At 40.9% G+C, this 18,823-nt stretch overlaps 18 non-coding genes across 18 annotated transcripts; 9 read left to right on the top strand and 9 right to left on the bottom strand.

The window, feature by feature from the left end:
- Nucleotides 1-572: 572 nt before the first annotated feature.
- trnas-cga lies at nt 573-654 on the bottom strand. The gene has a single exon. It is a non-coding gene; the product is annotated as a tRNA-Ser (tRNA).
- Nucleotides 655-2,464: 1,810 nt separating this feature from the next.
- Nucleotides 2,465-2,546, bottom strand: trnas-cga. The gene has a single exon. It is a non-coding gene; the product is annotated as a tRNA-Ser (tRNA).
- A 430-nt stretch (nt 2,547-2,976) lies between these two features.
- trnai-uau lies at nt 2,977-3,070 on the top strand. Its single transcript has 2 exons — nt 2,977-3,014; nt 3,035-3,070. It is a non-coding gene; the product is annotated as a tRNA-Ile (tRNA).
- Nucleotides 3,071-3,877: 807 nt separating this feature from the next.
- On the bottom strand, nt 3,878-3,957 carry trnas-cga. The gene has a single exon. It is a non-coding gene; the product is annotated as a tRNA-Ser (tRNA).
- Nucleotides 3,958-4,502: 545 nt separating this feature from the next.
- On the top strand, nt 4,503-4,596 carry trnai-uau. Its single transcript has 2 exons — nt 4,503-4,540; nt 4,561-4,596. It is a non-coding gene; the product is annotated as a tRNA-Ile (tRNA).
- Nucleotides 4,597-5,312: 716 nt separating this feature from the next.
- On the top strand, nt 5,313-5,406 carry trnai-uau. Its single transcript has 2 exons — nt 5,313-5,350; nt 5,371-5,406. It is a non-coding gene; the product is annotated as a tRNA-Ile (tRNA).
- Nucleotides 5,407-6,427: 1,021 nt separating this feature from the next.
- Nucleotides 6,428-6,509, bottom strand: trnas-cga. Its single transcript has one exon. It is a non-coding gene; the product is annotated as a tRNA-Ser (tRNA).
- Nucleotides 6,510-8,416: 1,907 nt separating this feature from the next.
- trnas-cga lies at nt 8,417-8,498 on the bottom strand. Its single transcript has one exon. It is a non-coding gene; the product is annotated as a tRNA-Ser (tRNA).
- A 665-nt stretch (nt 8,499-9,163) lies between these two features.
- trnai-uau lies at nt 9,164-9,257 on the top strand. Its single transcript has 2 exons — nt 9,164-9,201; nt 9,222-9,257. It is a non-coding gene; the product is annotated as a tRNA-Ile (tRNA).
- A 1,044-nt stretch (nt 9,258-10,301) lies between these two features.
- On the bottom strand, nt 10,302-10,383 carry trnas-cga. Its single transcript has one exon. It is a non-coding gene; the product is annotated as a tRNA-Ser (tRNA).
- Nucleotides 10,384-12,320: 1,937 nt separating this feature from the next.
- Nucleotides 12,321-12,414, top strand: trnai-uau. Its single transcript has 2 exons — nt 12,321-12,358; nt 12,379-12,414. It is a non-coding gene; the product is annotated as a tRNA-Ile (tRNA).
- A 704-nt stretch (nt 12,415-13,118) lies between these two features.
- trnai-uau lies at nt 13,119-13,211 on the top strand. Its single transcript has 2 exons — nt 13,119-13,156; nt 13,177-13,211. It is a non-coding gene; the product is annotated as a tRNA-Ile (tRNA).
- A 573-nt stretch (nt 13,212-13,784) lies between these two features.
- trnas-uga lies at nt 13,785-13,865 on the bottom strand. Its single transcript has one exon. It is a non-coding gene; the product is annotated as a tRNA-Ser (tRNA).
- A 430-nt stretch (nt 13,866-14,295) lies between these two features.
- trnai-uau lies at nt 14,296-14,389 on the top strand. Its single transcript has 2 exons — nt 14,296-14,333; nt 14,354-14,389. It is a non-coding gene; the product is annotated as a tRNA-Ile (tRNA).
- Nucleotides 14,390-15,197: 808 nt separating this feature from the next.
- On the bottom strand, nt 15,198-15,279 carry trnas-cga. The gene has a single exon. It is a non-coding gene; the product is annotated as a tRNA-Ser (tRNA).
- Nucleotides 15,280-16,631: 1,352 nt separating this feature from the next.
- On the top strand, nt 16,632-16,724 carry trnai-uau. Its single transcript has 2 exons — nt 16,632-16,669; nt 16,690-16,724. It is a non-coding gene; the product is annotated as a tRNA-Ile (tRNA).
- A 1,047-nt stretch (nt 16,725-17,771) lies between these two features.
- trnas-cga lies at nt 17,772-17,852 on the bottom strand. The gene has a single exon. It is a non-coding gene; the product is annotated as a tRNA-Ser (tRNA).
- Nucleotides 17,853-18,282: 430 nt separating this feature from the next.
- On the top strand, nt 18,283-18,376 carry trnai-uau. Its single transcript has 2 exons — nt 18,283-18,320; nt 18,341-18,376. It is a non-coding gene; the product is annotated as a tRNA-Ile (tRNA).
- Nucleotides 18,377-18,823: the final 447 nt, after the last annotated feature.

Raw genomic sequence — 18,823 nt, 5'->3', positions numbered from 1 at the left:
CAATGCTTTTACCTTGGTGGTTGGTGGGAGAAGTGACTGGTCCTTCCGTTTCACTAAACAACAGACAAACACAGATGAAAACATAACCTGCTTGGCGAATGTAATAATTGCCAATAGAATTTAATTTGAATAACATATAAAAATAGAAATAAGTGCAAAATATAAGATTAGCTAACATTATCCTTTATTAGTCCCACAATGGGAAATTTGCAGTATTACAGCAGCAAGAGTCAAAATAAGCATCAGTAAGTAATAAGTAACATGCAATAAAGATAATAATACTTAAGTGTAAGGAATATAAAACATATAGAAAAATATAAATGGCATTAAACTAATATATACAGTGTAGGGACAAGAAACATATGTGCAGTGTGAGAATATGTTGAGTGAATGGATTGCACATGAACTATTGATATTGCACAGTGAAGAGTGTCAAAACAGAGTGTAGTACATGATGGGTGCATGTAGTTCTACTGGGAGCAGATCTGGTTGTAAAGTATTACTGCTGCAGGAAGGAACGACAAGCAATACCTCTACTTGCCACTAAAGAGTCATTAAGGTCTAAACAAGTGCGTCACGAACAGGATTCGAACCTGTGCGGGGAAACCCCATTGGATTTCGAGTCCAACGCCTTAACCTCTCGGCCACCGTGACATATCTACATATAATTAATATACACATTTTACTGCAGACAGTTATGATGGGCAGAGAAAGGATATGAACTGATTGCAGTGGTACATTGTATTCAAGTATTCAACTCATCTGTGATTACCAGTTTTACAGTGACACAGACACAAGGAGGTCTGAGCAGTGACTGTGAATCACAATTTTAATGTCTATTTAGTGTAAAGAATATATATCGTTAAAATCCAAATTAAAGAACCATAACAAAACGAGTTAGTTCATTAGTTTGGTGTCGTTGGTCTTTATTTCATTTTCCCCACTTGAACAAGCTCCAGTGGCGCAATCGGGCAGCGCGGTACTTATAAGACAGTAATCTGCAGAGCTATGCCGAGGTTGTGAGTTTGACCTCACCTGGAGCAGCACAGTCCGTGGTTGTGGAAGAGTGACTGTTCACAAGAAGCAAATCTGTGAACTATGTCCACAGCAACAAAGACTATGGCACCTGCCTTGGTCAGAAGTTGGTGGATTTGGCTGCAACGCTGTTTACCCCTGAGACTCCAATAGTGTTTTTGGACTCAAACACTTCACCCACCCTCCATCGGCATAGAGGTGAGTAGATAATGAGTGAATAAATGTTATAGCAGACAGGTGTAACTGGTTGGAAAAATAGAATTAATGTTTTTGATTTTCAAAGCTCCAGTGGCACAATCGGTCAGCGCGCAGTACTTATAAGACAGTGACCTGCAGAGCGATGCTGAGGTTGTGAGCTCGACCTCACCTGGAGCAGAATAGTTTTACCTTGGTGGTGGGAGAAGTGAGTGATCACAAGACACAATTTGTGAAGACGTCAGTAACTACCTTGACCTTGTGTGTGTCTGTGTGTGTGAGGATCCTGCACTGCCTGGTGTCAGTGTTGTTCCAGATGACCCTCCTGAGGGACATAGAGAAGCTGGCTGGCTGAGAATCTCCATCATCTACATGCTCAGTGGCATCACTGGAAACTTGGCCTCAGCCATCTTCCTGCCTTACAGAACGGAGGTACAGTGTCACCATCAAAACAAAACTGTACGAGCTGCTGCAGCTTCTGGTGTAGATTTAAATTGAAACTATACTGGCACTCAGTAGAGCGCCTTACGAAACCACATTCCAGATTTTTATTTGTACCTGCACCAATAAATATTAGTCTCTAAACTTGTCAGATATTTGTCTCTGAGACTTCAACGGAAATGAAAAACAACTTTCTTGCAATATTAAAGAAAGTGAAAGAAATCCGCACCAAACTTTAATGTCATCTTTCCCGACCCAAACCGTGGTAACCGTCCCGTAGCTTGGTGTAATCCTGCTAAACAACAGACAAACACAGATGAAAACATAACCTGCTTGGCGAATGTAATAATAGGCAATAGAATTGAATTTGAATATTAGTCCTTTATTAGTCTGACAATGGGCAAATTTGCAGTATTACAGCAGCAAGAGTCAAAATAGGCATCAGTAAGTAATAAGTAATAATGCAATACTTTAGTGTAAAGATAATAAGTGTAAGGAATATAAAACATATAGAAAAATATGAATGGAATTAAACTAACATATAGAGACAAGAAACACATGTGCAGTGTGAGAATATGTTCAGTGAATGGATTGCACATGAACCATTGATATTGCACAGTGAAGAGAGTTAAACCAGAGTGTACTCCATGATGGGTACATGTAGTTGTTGTACAGTCTTACAGCTGCAGGAAGGAACAACCAGCTATACCTCTGCCCAGTGCTGTGCTTGTGTCCTGCTTGTCCATCATACTCTTCTGACCACTTCAAAGAAGACTTTAGTTCTAGACAAGTGCGTCACGAACAGGATTCGAACCTGTGCGGGGAAACCCCATTGGATTTCGAGTCCAACGCCTTAACCTCTCGGCCACCGTGACATATATGCATTTATTTAATATACACATTTCACTGCAGACAGTTATGATGGGTAGAGAAAGTATATGAACTGACTCTGCAGGTGACTGTATATTATCAGTACAACACACTGCCTGACTGTGTCACTGGAGCCTGTAAACCACTCACTACACCAGAATATTGCAAGAAAGGTACAATTTTCCAGTTGTCTATTTGGTTAATCTCCACCTTGTGGAGTTCTCGAGGGATTATAATTCAGAAAACTATTTTAAATGGGATTACAGTGACACAGACACAAGGAGGTCTGAACAGTGACTGTGGATTACTTTTTTCATGGCTATTTAGTGTAAAGAATATATATCGTTAAAATCCAAAATAAAGAACCAAAACGAAACGAGTAAGTTCAATAGTTTGGTCTCGTTGTACTATATTTTATTTTCCCCACTTGAACAGGCTCCAGTGGCGCAATCGGTCAGCGCGCGGTACTTATAAGACAGTAATCTGCAGAGCTATGCCGAGGTTGTGAGTTCGATCCTCACCTGGAGCAGCACAGTCTGTGGTTGTGGAGAAGTGACTGTTCACAAGACTCAAATCTTTGAGCTATGCCCACAAAGACTATGGGGTGTTTTTAGGAAATCCGCACCAAGATTGAATGTCATCTTGCCCGACCCAAACCGTGGTAACCGTCCTTTGCAGTATTACAGCAGCAAGAGTCAAAATAAGCATCAGTAAGTAGTAAGTAACATGCAATACTTTAGTGTAAAGATAATAATACTTAAGTGTAAGGGATATAAAACATATAGAAAAATATAAATGGCATTAAACTAATATATACAGTGTAGGGACAGGAAACATATGTGCAGTGTGAGAATATGTTCTGTGAATGGATTGCACATGAACTATTGATATTTCACAGACAGAATGAATATTGCACAGTGAAGAGTGTCAAACCAGACTGTAGTCCATGATGGGTCTAGTAGTGCTAGTGGTTGTACAGTCTTACTGCTGCAGGAAGGAACCAGTGCTGTGATGGTGTCCTGCAGGGGGTGGGACTGCTTGTCCATCATACTCCCTGTCCCACCACCTCCACTGAGTCAGGCAGGACCGAGCTGATCCTCCTGCTGCCCTAGTGGACCACTCCAAAGAAGATTTCCAAAGAGTCATTTAGTTCTAAAGTTCTAGTAGTTGTACAGTCTTACTGCTGCAGGAAGGAACCAGTGCTGTGATGGTGTCCTGCTTGTCCATCATCCTCCTCTGTCCAACCACCTCCACTGGGTCAGGCAGGTGTCCCAGTCTATCCAGTCAGCAGCAGTCCAAAGAAGTTTTCCAAAGAGTCATTTAGTTCTAAAGAAGTCGTCACGAACAGGGTTCGAACCTGTGCGGGAAACCCCATTGATTTCGAGTCCAACGCCTTAACCTCTCGGCCACCGTGACATGTAAGCAATTATTTAATATACAGAATTTACTGCAGACAGTTATGATGGGTAGAGAAAGTATATGAACTGATTGCAGTGGTGCAGGATGATCGCACATCCATAAAAATGGATGTTAGTGTGTGGGTCTGTGGGTTCATTTACATCAGCCTCTAGACAACAAACTAACTGGGTTGCTGGCATTACAAAATGTAAAGTAGCAAAATTTGTAACCCACTCACTACACCAGAATATTGCAAGAAAGGTACAATTTTCCATTCATCTATTTGGTTAATCTCCACCTTGTGGAGTTCTAGAGGATTATAATTCAGAAAACTATTTTAAATGGGATTAGGTTAGATGTGATGAATGAATATGATGTGGTACCAGTATTCAACTCATTTGGGATTACCAGTTTTACACTGACACAGACACAAGGAGGTCTGAGCAGCTATTCAGTTTAAAGAATACATATCGTTGAAATCCAAAACAAAGAACTAAAACGAAACTAGTTCATTCATTAGTTTGGTGTCGTTGAACTATACTTCATTTTCCTCACTTGAACAGGCTCCAGTGGCGCAATCGGTCAGCGCGCGGTACTTATAAGACAGTAATCTGCAGAGCTATGCCGAGGTTGTGAGTTCGACCCTCACCTGGAGCAGCACTGTTATTTGTGGAAAAGTGACTGTTCACAAGAAGCAAATCTGAGAGCTACCCCAACAGCAGTAAAGACTACGGGCTGTTTTGGGATTACCAGTTTTACACTGACACAGACACAAGTCTGAGCAGTGACTGTGGATCACTTCTTTAATAGCTATTCAGTTTAAAGAATACATATCGTTGAAATCCAAAATAAAGAACTAAAACGCACCTTAGCCAAATGTTGGTGTATTTAACTAAACTACTATAACAATATTAACTTCTCAATAACTGCACAACCTACTTCCTGTTTGATACCGTGTGTGGGTTTGCAAGAGGATATTTTTACACAGAGGCCCATGGCTGAAGAAGTGATCCCCAGTTGCTTCAATTGTATTGGATTTGGCTGCAACGCTGTTTACCCCGGAGACTCCAAAAGTCTTTTGTGGACTGAAACGCTTCACCCACCCTCCATCGGCATAGTGGTGAGTAGAGTTAATTACATTTTCTGTGAACTATACCATTAATGCTTTGGAGACAAAGTATATTTATGTGAAATAAAATGGCAAGTTTAGTTAATACCAGTAATATTTCTGCTTTGAACAGTTTAGTGTAGAATCTTCATAACAGGCCTCTTGAAGGTTTGACATGTCAATCTCTAGACCAAGATTACATCTTTCATAGCAGACAGGTGTAACTGGATGGAAAAAAATAGAATTCATGTTTTTGACTTTCAAGGCTCCAGTGGCGCAATCGGTCAGCGCGCAGTACTTATAAGACAGTGACCTGCAGAGCGATGCTGAGGTTGTGAGTTCGACCCTCACCTGGAGCAGAATGGTTTTACCTTGGTGGTTGGTGGGAGAAGGGAGTGATCACACGACACAATTTGTGAAGACGTCAGTAACTACCTTGTGTGTGTGTGTAGGATCCTGCACTGCCTGGTGACCGTGCTATGAACCAGTGCTGAGGGACATAGGGAAAATGGCTGGCTGGCTGAGAATCTCCATCATCTACATGCTCAGTGGCATCACTGGAAACTTGGCCTCAGCTTCCTGTCTTACAGAGCGGAGGTACAGTGTCACCATCGAAACAAAACTGTACGAGCTACTGCAACTTGTGTAGATTTAAATGGTAAACTATACTGGCACTCAGTAGAGCGCCTTATGAAACCACATTAAAATTCGCTGGATCCAGATTTTTATTTGTACCTGCACCAATACATATTAGTCTCCTAAACTTGTCAGATATTTGTCTCTGAGAATTCAACGGAAATGAAAAAACATTCTTGCAATATTAAAGAAAGTGAAAGAAATCCGCACCAAACTTTATTGTCATCTTTCCCGACCCAAACCGTGGTAACCGTCCCGTAGCTTCGGCGTAATCCTGCTAAACAACAGACAAACACAGATGAAAACATAACCTGCTTGGCAAATGTAAAAGAATTTGAATATTAGTCCTTTATTAGTCCGACAATGGGCAAATTTGCAGTATTACAGCAGCAAGAGTCAAAATAGGCATCAGTAAGTAATAAGTAAAAATGCAATACTTTAGTGTAAAGATAATAATACTTAAGTGTAAGGAATATAAAACATATTGAAAAATATGAATGGAATAAACATATAGAGACAGGAAACATATGTGCAGTGTGAGAATGTTCTGTGAATGGATTGCACATGAACCATTGATATTGCACAGTGAAGAGCAAAACCAGAGTGTACTCCATGATGGGTACATGTAGTTGTACTGGTTGTACAGTCTTACAGCTGCAGGAAGGAACAACCAGCTATACCTCTGCCCAGTGCTGTGATTGTGTCCTGCTTGTCTTCAAAGAAGACTTTAGTTCTAAACAAGTGCGTCACGAACAGGATTCGAACCTGTGCGGGGAAACCCCATTGGATTTCGAGTCCAACGCCTTAACCTCTCGGCCACCGTGACATATATGCATTTATTTAATATACACATTTCACTGCAGACAGTTATGATGGGCAGAGAAAGTATATGAACTGACTCTGCAGGTGACTGTATATTATCAGTACAACACACTGCCTGACTGTGTCACTGGAGCCTGTAAACCACTCACTACACCAGAATATTGCAAGAAAGGTACAATTTTCCAGTTGTCTATTTGGTTAATCTCCACCTTGTGGAGTTCTCGAGGGATTATAATTCAGAAAACTATTTTAAATGGGATTACAGTGACACAGACACAAGGAGGTCTGAGCATTGACTGTGGATCACTTTTTTCATGGCTATTTAGTGAAAAGAATATATATCGTTAAAATCCCAAATAAAGAACCATAACAAAACGAGTTAGTTCATTAGTTTGGTGTCGTTGGTCTTTATTTCATTTTCCCCACTTGAACAGGCTCCAGTGGCGCAATCGGTCAGCCTTGTACTTATAAGACAGTAATCTGCAGAGCTATGCCGAGGTTGTGAGTTCGACCCTCACCTGGAGCAGCACTGTTATTTGTGGAAAAGTGACTGTTCACAAGAAGCAATCTGAGAGCTACCCCAACAGCAGTAAAGACTATGGGCTGTTTTGGGATTACCAGTTTTACACTGACACAGACACAAGTCTGAGCAGTGACTGTGGATCACTTCTTTAATAGCTATTCAGTTTAAAGAATACATATAGTTGAAATCCAAAATAAAGAACTAAAACGCACCTTAGCCAAATGTTGGTGTATTTAACTAAACTACTATAACAATATTAACTTCTCAATAACTGCACAACCTACTTCCTGTTTGATACCGTGTGTGGGTTTGCAAGAGGATATTTTTACACAGAGGCCCCTGGCTGAAGAGGTGATCCCCAGTTGCTTCAATTGTATTGGATTTGGCTGCAACGCTGTTTACCCCGGAGACTCCAAAAGTCTTTTGTGGACTGAAACGCTTCACCCACCCTCCATCGGCATAGTGGTGAGTAGAGTTAATTACATTTTTCTGTGAACTATACCATTAATGCTTTGGAGACAAAGTATATTTATGTGAAATAAAATGGCAAGTTTAGTTAATACCAGTAATATTTCTGCTTTGAACAGTTTAGTGTAGAATCTTCACAACAGGCCTCTTGAAGGTTTGACATGTCAATCTCTTGTAGACCAAGATAACATCTTTCATAGCAGACAGGTATAACTGGATGGAAAAAAATAGAATTCATGTTTTTGAATTTCAAGGCTCCAGTGGCGCAATCGGTCAGCGCGCAGTACTTATAAGACAGTGCCCTGCAGAGCGATGCTGAGGTTGTGAGTTCGCCCTCACCTGGAGCAGAATGGTTTTACCTTGGTGGTTGGTGGGAGAAGTGACTGGTCCTTCCGTTTCACTAAACAACAGACAAACACAGATGAAAACATAACCTGCTTGGCGAATGTAATAATTGCCAATAGAATTTAATTTGAATAACATATAAAAAATAGAAATAAGTGCAAAATATAAGATTAGCTAACATTATCCTTTATTAGTCCCACAATGGGAAATTTGCAGTATTACAGCAGCAAGAGTCAAAATAAGCATCAGTAAGTAATAAGTAACATGCAATAAAGATAATAATACTTAAGTGTAAGGAATATAAAACATATAGAAAAATATAAATGGCATTAAACTAATATATACAGTGTAGGGACAAGAAACATATGTGCAGTGTGAGAATATGTTGAGTGAATGGATTGCACATGAACTATTGATATTGCACAGTGAAGAGTGTCAAACCAGAGTGTAGTACATGATGGGTGCATGTAGTTCTACTGGGAGCAGATCTGGTTGTAAAGTATTACTGCTGCAGGAAGGAACGACCAGCAATACCTCTACTTGCCACTAAAGAGTCATTAAGGTCTAAACAAGTGCGTCACGAACAGGATTCGAACCTGTGCGGGGAAACCCCATTGGATTTCGAGTCCAACGCCTTAACCTCTCGGCCACCGTGACATATCTACATATAATTAATATACACATTTTACTGCAGACAGTTATGATGGGCAGAGAAAGGATATGAACTGATTGCAGTGGTACATTGTATTCAAGTATTCAACTCATCTGTGATTACCAGTTTTACAGTGACACAGACACAAGGAGGTCTGAGCAGTGACTGTGAATCACAATTTTAATGTCTATTTAGTGTAAAGAATATATATCGTTAAAATCCAAATTAAAGAACCATAACAAAACGAGTTAGTTCATTAGTTTGGTGTCGTTGGACTTTATTTCATTTTCCCCTCTTGAACAGGGTCCAGTGGCGAACGGTCAGCGCGCGGTACTTATAAGACAGTAATCTGCAGAGCTATGCCGAGGTTGTGAGTTCGACCCTCACCTGGAGCAGCACAGTCCGTGGTTGTGGAAGAGTGACTGTTCACAAGAAGCAAATCTGTGAACTATGCCCACAGCAACAAAGACTATGGCACCTGCCTTGGTCAGAAGTTGGTGGATTTGGCTGCAACGCTGTTTACCCTGAGACTCCAATAGTGTTTTTGGACTCAAACACTTCACCCACCCTCCATCGGCATAGAGGTGAGTAGATAATGAGTGAATAAATGTTATAGCAGACAGGTGTAACTGGTTGGAAAAAAATAGAATTAATGTTTTTGATTTTCAAAGCTCCAGTGGCACAATCGGTCAGCGCGCAGTACTTATAAGACAGTGACCTGCAGAGCGATGCTGAGGTTGTGAGCTCGACCCTCACCTGGAGCAGAATAGTTTTACCTTGGTGGTGGGAGAAGTGACTGATCACAAGACACAATTTGTGAAGACGTCAGTAACTACCTTGACCTTGTGTGTGTCTGTGTGTGTGTAGGATCCTGCACTGCCTGGTGTCAGTGTTGTTCCAGATGACCCTCCTGAGGGACATAGAGAAGCTGGCTGGCTGAGAATCTCCATCATCTACATGCTCAGTGGCATCACTGGAAACTTGGCCTCAGCCATCTTCCTGCCTTACAGAACGGAGGTACAGTGTCACCATCAAAACAAAACTGTACGAGCTACTGCAGCTTCTGGTGTAGATTTAAATTGGAAACTATACTGGCACTCAGTAGAGCGCCTTACGAAACCACATTCCAGATTTTTATTTGTACCTGCACCAATAAATATTAGTCTCCTAAACTTGTCAGATATTTGTCTCTGAGACTTCAACGGAAATGAAAAAACAACTTTCTTGCAATATTAAAGAAAGTGAAAGAAATCCGCACCAAACTTTAATGTCATCTTTCCCGACCCAAACCGTGGTAACCGTCCCGTAGCTTCGGTGTAATCCTGCTAAACAACAGACAAACACAGATGAAAACATAACCTGCTTGGCAAATGTAATAATAGGCAATAGAATTGAATTTGAATATTAGTCCTTTATTAGTCCGACAATGGGCAAATTTGCAGTATTACAGCAGCAAGAGTCAAAATAGGCATCAGTAAGTAATAAGTAATAATGCAATACTTTAGTGTAAATATAATAATACTGTAAGGAATATAAAACATATACAAAAATATGAATGGAATTAAACTAACATATAGAGACGGGAAACATATGTGCAGTGTGAGAATATGTTCCATGAACTGATTGCACATGAACCATTGATATTGCACAGACAGAATCAAACCAGAGTGTAGTTCGTGATGAGTGCATGTAGTTCTACTGGTTGTACAGTCTTACCGCTGTAGGAAGGAACAACAAGCTATACCTCTGCCCAGTGCTGTGATTGTGTCCTGCTTGTCTTCAAAGAAGCCTTTAGTTCTAAACAAGTGCGTCACGAACAGGATTCGAACCTGTGCGGGGAAACCCCATTGGATTTCGAGTCCAACGCCTTAACCTCTCGGCCACCGTGACATATATGCATTTATTTAATATACACAATTCACTGCAGACAGTTATGATGGGTAGAGAACGTATATGAACTGACTCTGCAGGTGACTGTATATTATCAGTACAACACACTGCCTGACTGTGTCACTGGAGCCTGTAAACCACTCACTACACCAGAATATTGCAAGAAAGGTACAATTGTCTATTTGGTTAATCTCCACCTTGTGGAGTTCTCGAGGATTATAATTCAGAAAACTATTTTAAATGGGATTACAGTGACACAGACACAAGGAGGTCTGAACAGTGACTGTGGATTACTTTTTCATGGCTATTTAGTGTAAAGAATATATATCGTTAAAATCCAAAATAAAGAACCAAAACGAAACGAGTAAGTTCAATAGTTTGGTCTCGTTGTACTATATTTTATTTTCCCCACTTGAACAGGCTCCAGTGGCGCAATCGGTCAGCGCGAGTACTTATAAGACAGTAATCTGCAGAGCTATGCCGAGGCTGTGAGTTCGACCTCACCTGGAGCAGCACAGTCTGTGGTTGTGGAGAAGTGACTGTTCACAAGTCTCAAATCTTTGAGCTATGCCCACAAAGACTATGGGGTGTTTTTAGGAAATCCGCTCAGATTTAATGTCATCTTGCCCGACCGAACCGTGGTAACCGTCCTTTGCAGTATTACAGCAGCAAGAGTCAAAATAAGCATCAGTAAGTAGTAAGTAACATGCAATACTTTAGTGTAAAGATAATAATACTTAAGTGTAAGGGATATAAAACATATAGAAAAATATGAATGGCATTAAACTAATATATACAGTGTAGGGACAGGAAACATATGTGCAGTGTGAGAATATGTTCTGTGAATGGATTGCACATGAACTATTGATATTTCACAGACAGAATGAATATTGCACAGTGAAGAGTGTAAACCAGACTGTAGTCCATGATGGGTCTAGTAGTGCTAGTGGTTGTACAGTCTTACTGCTGCAGGAAGGAACCAGTGCTGTGATGGTGTCCTGCAGGGGGTGGGACTGCATGTCCATCATACTCCCTGTCCCACCACCTCCACTGAGTCAGGCAGGACCAGCTGATCCTCCTGCTGCCCTAGTGGACCACTCCAAAGAAGATTTCCAAAGAGTCATTTAGTTCTAAAGTTCTAGTAGTTGTACAGTCTTACTGCTGCAGGAACAGTGCTGTGATGGTGTCCTGCTTGTCCATCATCCTCCTCTGTCCAACCACCTCCACTGGGTCAGGCAGGTGTCCCAGTCTATCCAGTCAGCAGCAGTCCAAAGAAGTTTTCCAAAGAGTCATTTAGTTCTAAAGAAGTCGTCACGAACAGGGTTCGAACCTGTGCGGGGAAACCCCATTGGTTTCGAGTCCAACGCCTTAACCTCTCGGCCACCGTGACATGTAAGCAATTATTTAAAATATAGAATTTACTGCAGACAGTTATGATGGGTAGAGAAAGTATATGAACTGATTGCAGTGGTGCAGGATGATCGCACATCCATAAAAATGGATGTTAGTGTGTGGGTCTGTGGGTTCATTTACATCAGCCTCTAGACAACAAACTAACTGGGTTGCTGGCATTACAAAAATGTAAAGTAGCAAAATTTGTAACCCACTCACTACACCAGAATATTGCAAGAAAGGTACAATTTTCCATTCATCTATTTGGTTAATCTCCACCTTGTGGAGTTCTAGAGGGATTATAATTCAGAAAACTATTTTAAATGGGATTAGGTTAGATGTGATGAATGAATATGATGTGGTACCAGTATTCAACTCATTTGGGATTACCAGTTTTACACTGACACAGACACAAGGAGGTCTGAGCAGCTATTCAGTTTAAAGAATACATATCGTTGAAATCCAAAATAAAGAACTAAAACGAAACTAGTTCATTCATTAGTTTGGTGTCGTTGAACTATACTTCATTTTCCTCACTTGAACAGGCTCCAGTGGCGCAATCGGTCAGCGCGCGGTACTTATAAGACAGTAATCTGCAGAGCTATGCCGAGGTTGTGAGTTCGACCCTCACCTGGAGCAGCACTGTTATTTGTGGAAAAGTGACTGTTCACAAGAAGCAACCCCAACAGCAGTAAAGACTATGGGCTGTTTTGGGATTACCAGTTTTACACTGACACAGACACAAGTCTGAGCAGTGACTGTGGATCACTTCTTTAATAGCTATTCAGTTGAAAGAATACATATCGTTGAAATCCAAAATAAAGAACTAAAACGCACCTTGGCCAAATGTTGGTGTATTTAACTAAACTACTATAACAATATTAACATTCTCAATAACTGCACAACCTACTTCCTGTTTGATACCGTGTGTGGGTTTGCAAGAGGATATTTTACACAGAGGCCCATGGCTGAAGAAGTGATCCCCAGTTGCTTCAATTGTATTGATTTGGCTGCAACGCTGTTTACCCGCCGAGACTCCAAAAGTCTTTGTGGACTGAAACGCTACCCACCCTCCATCGGCATAGTGGTGAGTAGAGTTAATTACATTTTTCTGTGAACTATACCATTAATGCTTTGGAGACAAAGTATATTTATGTGAAATAAAATGGCAAGTTTAGTTAATACCAGTAATATTTCTGCTTTGAACAGTTTAGTGTAGAATCTTCACAACAGGCCTCTTGAAGGTTTGACATGTCTATCTCTTGTAGACCAAGATAACATCTTTCATAGCAGACAGGTGTAACTGGATGGAAAAAAGTAGAATTCATGTTTTTGAATTTCTGGCTCCAGTGGCGCAATCGGTCAGCGCGCAGTACTTATAAGACAGTGACCTGCAGAGCGATGCTGAGGTTGTGAGTTCGACCTCACCTGGAGCACAATGCTTTTACCTTGGTGGTTGGTGGGAGAAGTGACTGGTCCTTCCGTTTCACTAAACAACAGACAAACACAGATGAAAACATAACCTGCTTGGCGAATGTAATAATTGCCAATAGAATTTAATTTGAATAACATATAAAAAATAGAAATAAGTGCAAAATATAAGATTAGCTAACATTATCCTTTATTAGTCCCACAATGGGAAATTTGCAGTATTACAGCAGCAAGAGTCAAAATAAGCATCAGTAAGTAATAAGTAACATGCAATAAAGATAATAATACTTAAGTGTAAGGAATATAAAACATATAGAAAAATATAAATGGCATTAAACTAATATATACAGTGTAGGGACAAGAAACATATGTGCAGTGTGAGAATATGTTGAGTGAATGGATTGCACATGAACTATTGATACTGCACAGTGAAGAGTGTCAAACCAGAGTGTAGTACATGATGGGTGCATGTAGTTCTACTGGGAGCAGATCTGGTTGTAAAGTATTACTGCTGCAGGAAGGAACGACCAGCAATACCTCTACTTGCCACTAAAGAGTCATTAAGGTCTAAACAAGTGCGTCACGAACAGGATTCGAACCTGTGCGGGGAAACCCCATTGATTTCAGGTCCAACGCCTTAACCTCTCGGCCACCGTGACATATCTACATATAATTAATATACACATTTTACTGCAGACAGTTATGATGGGTAGAGAAAGTATATGAACTGACTCTGCAGGTGACTGTATATTATCAGTACAACACACTGCCTGACTGTGTCACTGGAGCCTGTAAACCACTCACTACACCAGAATATTGCAAGAAAGGTACAATTTTCCAGTTGTCTATTTGGTTAATCTCCACCTTGTGGAGTTCTCGAGGGATTATAATTCAGAAAACTATTTTAAATGGGATTACAGTGACACAGACACAAGGAGGTCTGAGCAGTGACTGTGGATTACTTTTTTCATGGCTATTTAGTGTAAAGAATATATATCGTTAAAATCCAAAATAAAGAACCAAAACGAAACGAGTAAGTTCAATAGTTTGGTCTCGTTGTACTATATTTTATTTTCCCCACTTGAACAGGCTCCAGTGGCGCAATCGGTCAGCGCGCGGTACTTATAAGACAGTAATCTGCAGAGCTATGCCGAGGCTGTGAGTTCGACCCTCACCTGGAGCAGCACAGTCCGTGGTTGTGGAGAAGTGACTGTTCACAAGTCTCAAATCTTTGAGCTATGCCCACAAAGACTATGGGGTGTTTTTAAGGAAATCCGCACCAAGATTTAATGTCATCTTGCCCGACCAAACCGTGGTAACCGTCCTTTGCAGTATTACAGCAGCAAGAGTCAAAATAAGCATCAGTAAGTAGTAAGTAACATGCAATACTTTAGTGTAAAGATAATAATACTTAAGTGTAAGGGATATAAAACATATAGAAAAATATGAATGGCATTAAACTAATATATACAGTGTAGGGACAGGAAACATATGTGCAGTGTGAGAATATGTTCTGTGAATGGATTGCACATGAACTATTGATATTTCACAGACAGAATGAATATTGCACAGTGAAGAGTGTAAAACCAGACTGTAGTCCATGATGGGTCTAGTAGTGCTAGTGGTTGTACAGTCTTACTGCTGCAGGAAGGAACCAGTGCTGTGATGGTGTCCTGCAGGGGGTGGGACTGCATGTCCATCATACTCCCCTGTCCCACCACCTCCACTGAGTCAGGCAGGACCGAGCTGATCCTCCTGCTGCCCTAGTGGACCACTCCAAAGAAGATTTCCAAAGAGTCATTTAGTTCTAAAGTTCTAGTAGTTGTACAGTCTTACTGCTGCAGGAAGGAACCAGTGCTGTGATGGTGTCCTGCTTGTCCATCATCCTCCTCTGTCCAACCACCTCCACTGGGTCAGGCAGGTGTCCCAGTCTATCCAGTCAGCAGCAGTCCAAAGAAGTTTTCCAAAGAGTCATTTAGTTCTAAAGAAGTCGTCACGAACAGGGTTCGAACCTGTGCGGGGAAACCCCATTGGATTTCGAGTCCAACGCCTTAACCTCTCGGCCACCGTGACATGTAAGCAATTATTTAATATACAGAATTTACTGCAGACAGTTATGATGGGTAGAGAAAGTATATGAACTGATTGCAGTGGTGCAGGATGATCGCACATCCATAAAAATGGATGTTAGTGTGTGGGTCTGTGGGTTCATTTACATCAGCCTCTAGACAACAAACTAACTGGGTTGCTGGCATTACAAAATGTAAAGTAGCAAAATTTGTAACCCACTCACTACACCAGAATATTGCAAGAAAGGTACAATTTTCCATTCATCTATTTGGTTAATCTCCACCTTGTGGAGTTCTAGAGGATTATAATTCAGAAAACTATTTTAAATGGGATTAGGTTAGATGTGATGAATGAATATGATGTGGTACCAGTATTCAACTCATTTGGGATTACCAGTTTTACACTGACACAGACACAAGGAGGTCTGAGCAGCTATTCAGTTTAAAGAATACATATCGTTGAAATCCAAAATAAAGAACTAAAACGAAACTAGTTCATTCATTAGTTTGGTGTCGTTGAACTATATTTAATTTTCCCCACTTGAGCATGCTCCAGTGGCGCAATCGTCAGCGCGTGGTACTTATAAGACAGTAATCTGCAGAGCTATGCCGAGGTTGTGAGTTCGACCTCACCTGGAGCAGCACTGTTTTGTGGAAAAGTGACTGTTCACAAGAAGCAAATCTGAGAGCTACCCCAACAGCAGTGAAGACTACGGGCTGTTTTGGGATTACCAGTTTTACACTGACACAGACACAAGTCTGAGCAGTGACTGTGGATCACTTCTTTAATAGCTATTCAGTTTAAAGAATACATATCGTTGAAATCCAAAATAAAGAACTAAAACGCACCTTGGCCAAATGTTGGTGTATTTAACTAAACTACTATAACAATATTAACTTCTCAATAACTGCACAACCTACTTCCTGTTTGATACCGTGTGTGGGTTTGCAAGAGGATATTTTTACACAGAGGCCCATGGCTGAAGAGGTGATCCCCAGTTGCTTCAATTGTATTGGATTTGGCTGCAACGCTGTTTACCCCGAGACTCCAAAAGTCTTTGTGGACTCAAACGCTTCACCCACCCTCCATCGGCATAGTGGTGAGTAGAGTTAATTACATTTTTCTGTGAACTATACCATTAATGCTTTGGAGACAAAGTATATTTATGTGAAATAAAATGGCAAGTTTAGTTAATACCAGTAATATTTCTGCTTTGAACAGTTTAGTGTAGAATCTTCACAACAGGCCTCTTGAAGGTTTGACATGTCAATCTCTTGGAGACTAAGATAACATCTTTCATAGCAGACAGGTGTAACTGGATGGAAAAAATAGAATTCATGTATTTGAATTTCAAGGCTCCAGTGGCGCAATCGGTCAGCGCGCAGTACTTATAAGACAGTGACCTGCAGAGCGATGCTGAGGTTGTGAGTTCGACCTCACCTGGAGCAGAATGGTTTTACCTTGGTGGTTGGTGGGAGAAGGGAGTGATCACACGACACAATTTGTGAAGACGTCAGTAACTACCTTGTGTGTGTGTAGGATCCTGCACTGCCTGGTGACCGTGCTATGAACCAGTGCTGAGGGACATAGGGAAAATGGCTGGCTGGCTGAGAATCTCCATCATCTACATGCTCAGTGGCATCACTGGAAACTTGGCCTCAGCTTCCTGTCTTACAGAGCGGAGGTACAGTGTCACCATCGCACAACTGTACGAGCTACTGCAACTTGTGTAGATTTAAATGGTAAACTATACTGGCACTCAGTAGAGCGCCTTATGAAACCACATTAAAATTCGCTGATCCAGATTTTTATTTACCTGCACCAATACATATTAGTCTCCTAAACTTGTCAGATATTTGTCTCTGAGAATTCCACGGAAATGAAAAAAACTTTCTTGCAATATTAAAGAAAGTGAAAGAAATCCACACCAAACTTTAATGTCATCTTTCCCGACCCAAACCGTGGTAACGGTCTGTAGCTTGGTGTAATCCTGCTAAACAACAGACAAACACAGATGAAAACATAACCTGCTTGGCAAATGTAATAATAGGCAATAGAATTGAATTTGAATATTAGTCCTTTATTAGTCCGACAATGGGCAAATTTGCAGTATTACAGCAGCAAGAGTCAAAATAGGCATCAGTAAGTAATAAGTAAAAATGCAATACTTTAGTGTAAAGATAATAATACTTAAGTGTAAGGAATATAAAACATATTGAAAAATATGAATGGAATAAACATATAGAGACAGGAAACATATGTGCAGTGTGAGAATGTTCTGTGAATGGATTGCACATGAACCATTGATATTGCACAGTGAAGAGCAAAACCAGAGTGTACTCCATGATGGGTACATGTAGTTCTACTGGTTGTACAGTCTTACAGCTGCAGGAAGGAACAACCAGCTATACCTCTGCCCAGTGCTGTGATTGTGTCCTGCTTGTCCATCATACTCTTCAGACCACTTCAAAGAAGCCTTTAGTTCTAAACATGTGCGTCACGAACAGGATTCGAACCTGTGCGGGAAACCCCATTGGATTTCGAGTCCAACGCCTTAACCTCTCGGCCACCGTGACATATATGCAATTATTTAATATACACATTTCACTGCAGACAGTTATGATGGGCAGAGAAAGTATATGAACTGACTCTGCAGGTGACTGTATATTATCAGTACAACACACTGCCTGACTGTGTCACTGGAGCCTGTAAACCACTCACTACACCAGAATATTGCAAGAAAGGTACAATTTTCCAGTTGTCTATTTGGTTAATCTCCACCTTGTGGAGTTCTCGAGGGATTATAATTCAGAAAACTATTTTAAATGGGATTACAGTGACACAGACACAAGGAGGTCTGAGCATTGACTGTGGATCACTTTTTTCATGGCTATTTAGTGAAAAGAATATATATCGTTAAAATCCCAAATAAAGAACCATAACAAAACGAGTTAGTTCATTAGTTTGGTGTCGTTGGTCTTTATTTCATTTTCCCCACTTGAACAGGCTCCAGTGGCGCAATCGGTCAGCGCGCGGTACTTATAAGACAGTAATATGCAGAGCTATGCCGAGGTTGTGACTTCGACCCTCACCTGGAGCAGCACAGTCCGTGGTTGTGGAGAAGTGACTGTTCACAAGATGCAAATCTGTGAACTATACCCACAACAACAAAGACTATGGCACCTGCCTTGGTTGAATGTTGGTGGATTTGGCTGCAAAGCTGTTTACCCCTGAGACTCCAAAAGTGTTTTGTGGACTCAAACACTTCACCCACCCTCCATCGGCATAGAGGTAAGTAGACAGTGAATTAAAATTTCGTGGTCAGCCCGCAGTACTTATAAGACAGTGACCTGCAGAGCGATGCTGAGGTTGTGAGTTCGACCCTCACCTGGAGCAGAATGGTTTTACATGGAGAAATGACTGATGACGAGACACAACTTGTGAAGATTTCAGTTTCACTCAGTAACTACCTTGAGTGTGTGTGTGTAGTTCCAGATGCCCGGGCTGAGGGACACAGAGGGACATAGAGGACAGATATTCATTGGGA

The sequence above is a fragment of the Hippoglossus stenolepis genome, chromosome 21, assembly GCF_022539355.2.
Source record: "Hippoglossus stenolepis isolate QCI-W04-F060 chromosome 21, HSTE1.2, whole genome shotgun sequence".
NCBI classification, from domain to species: Eukaryota; Metazoa; Chordata; class Actinopteri; order Pleuronectiformes; family Pleuronectidae; genus Hippoglossus; species Hippoglossus stenolepis.
The sequence above is the reverse complement of the archived record's forward strand: the minus strand, read 5'-3'. Positions and strand labels throughout refer to the sequence as shown.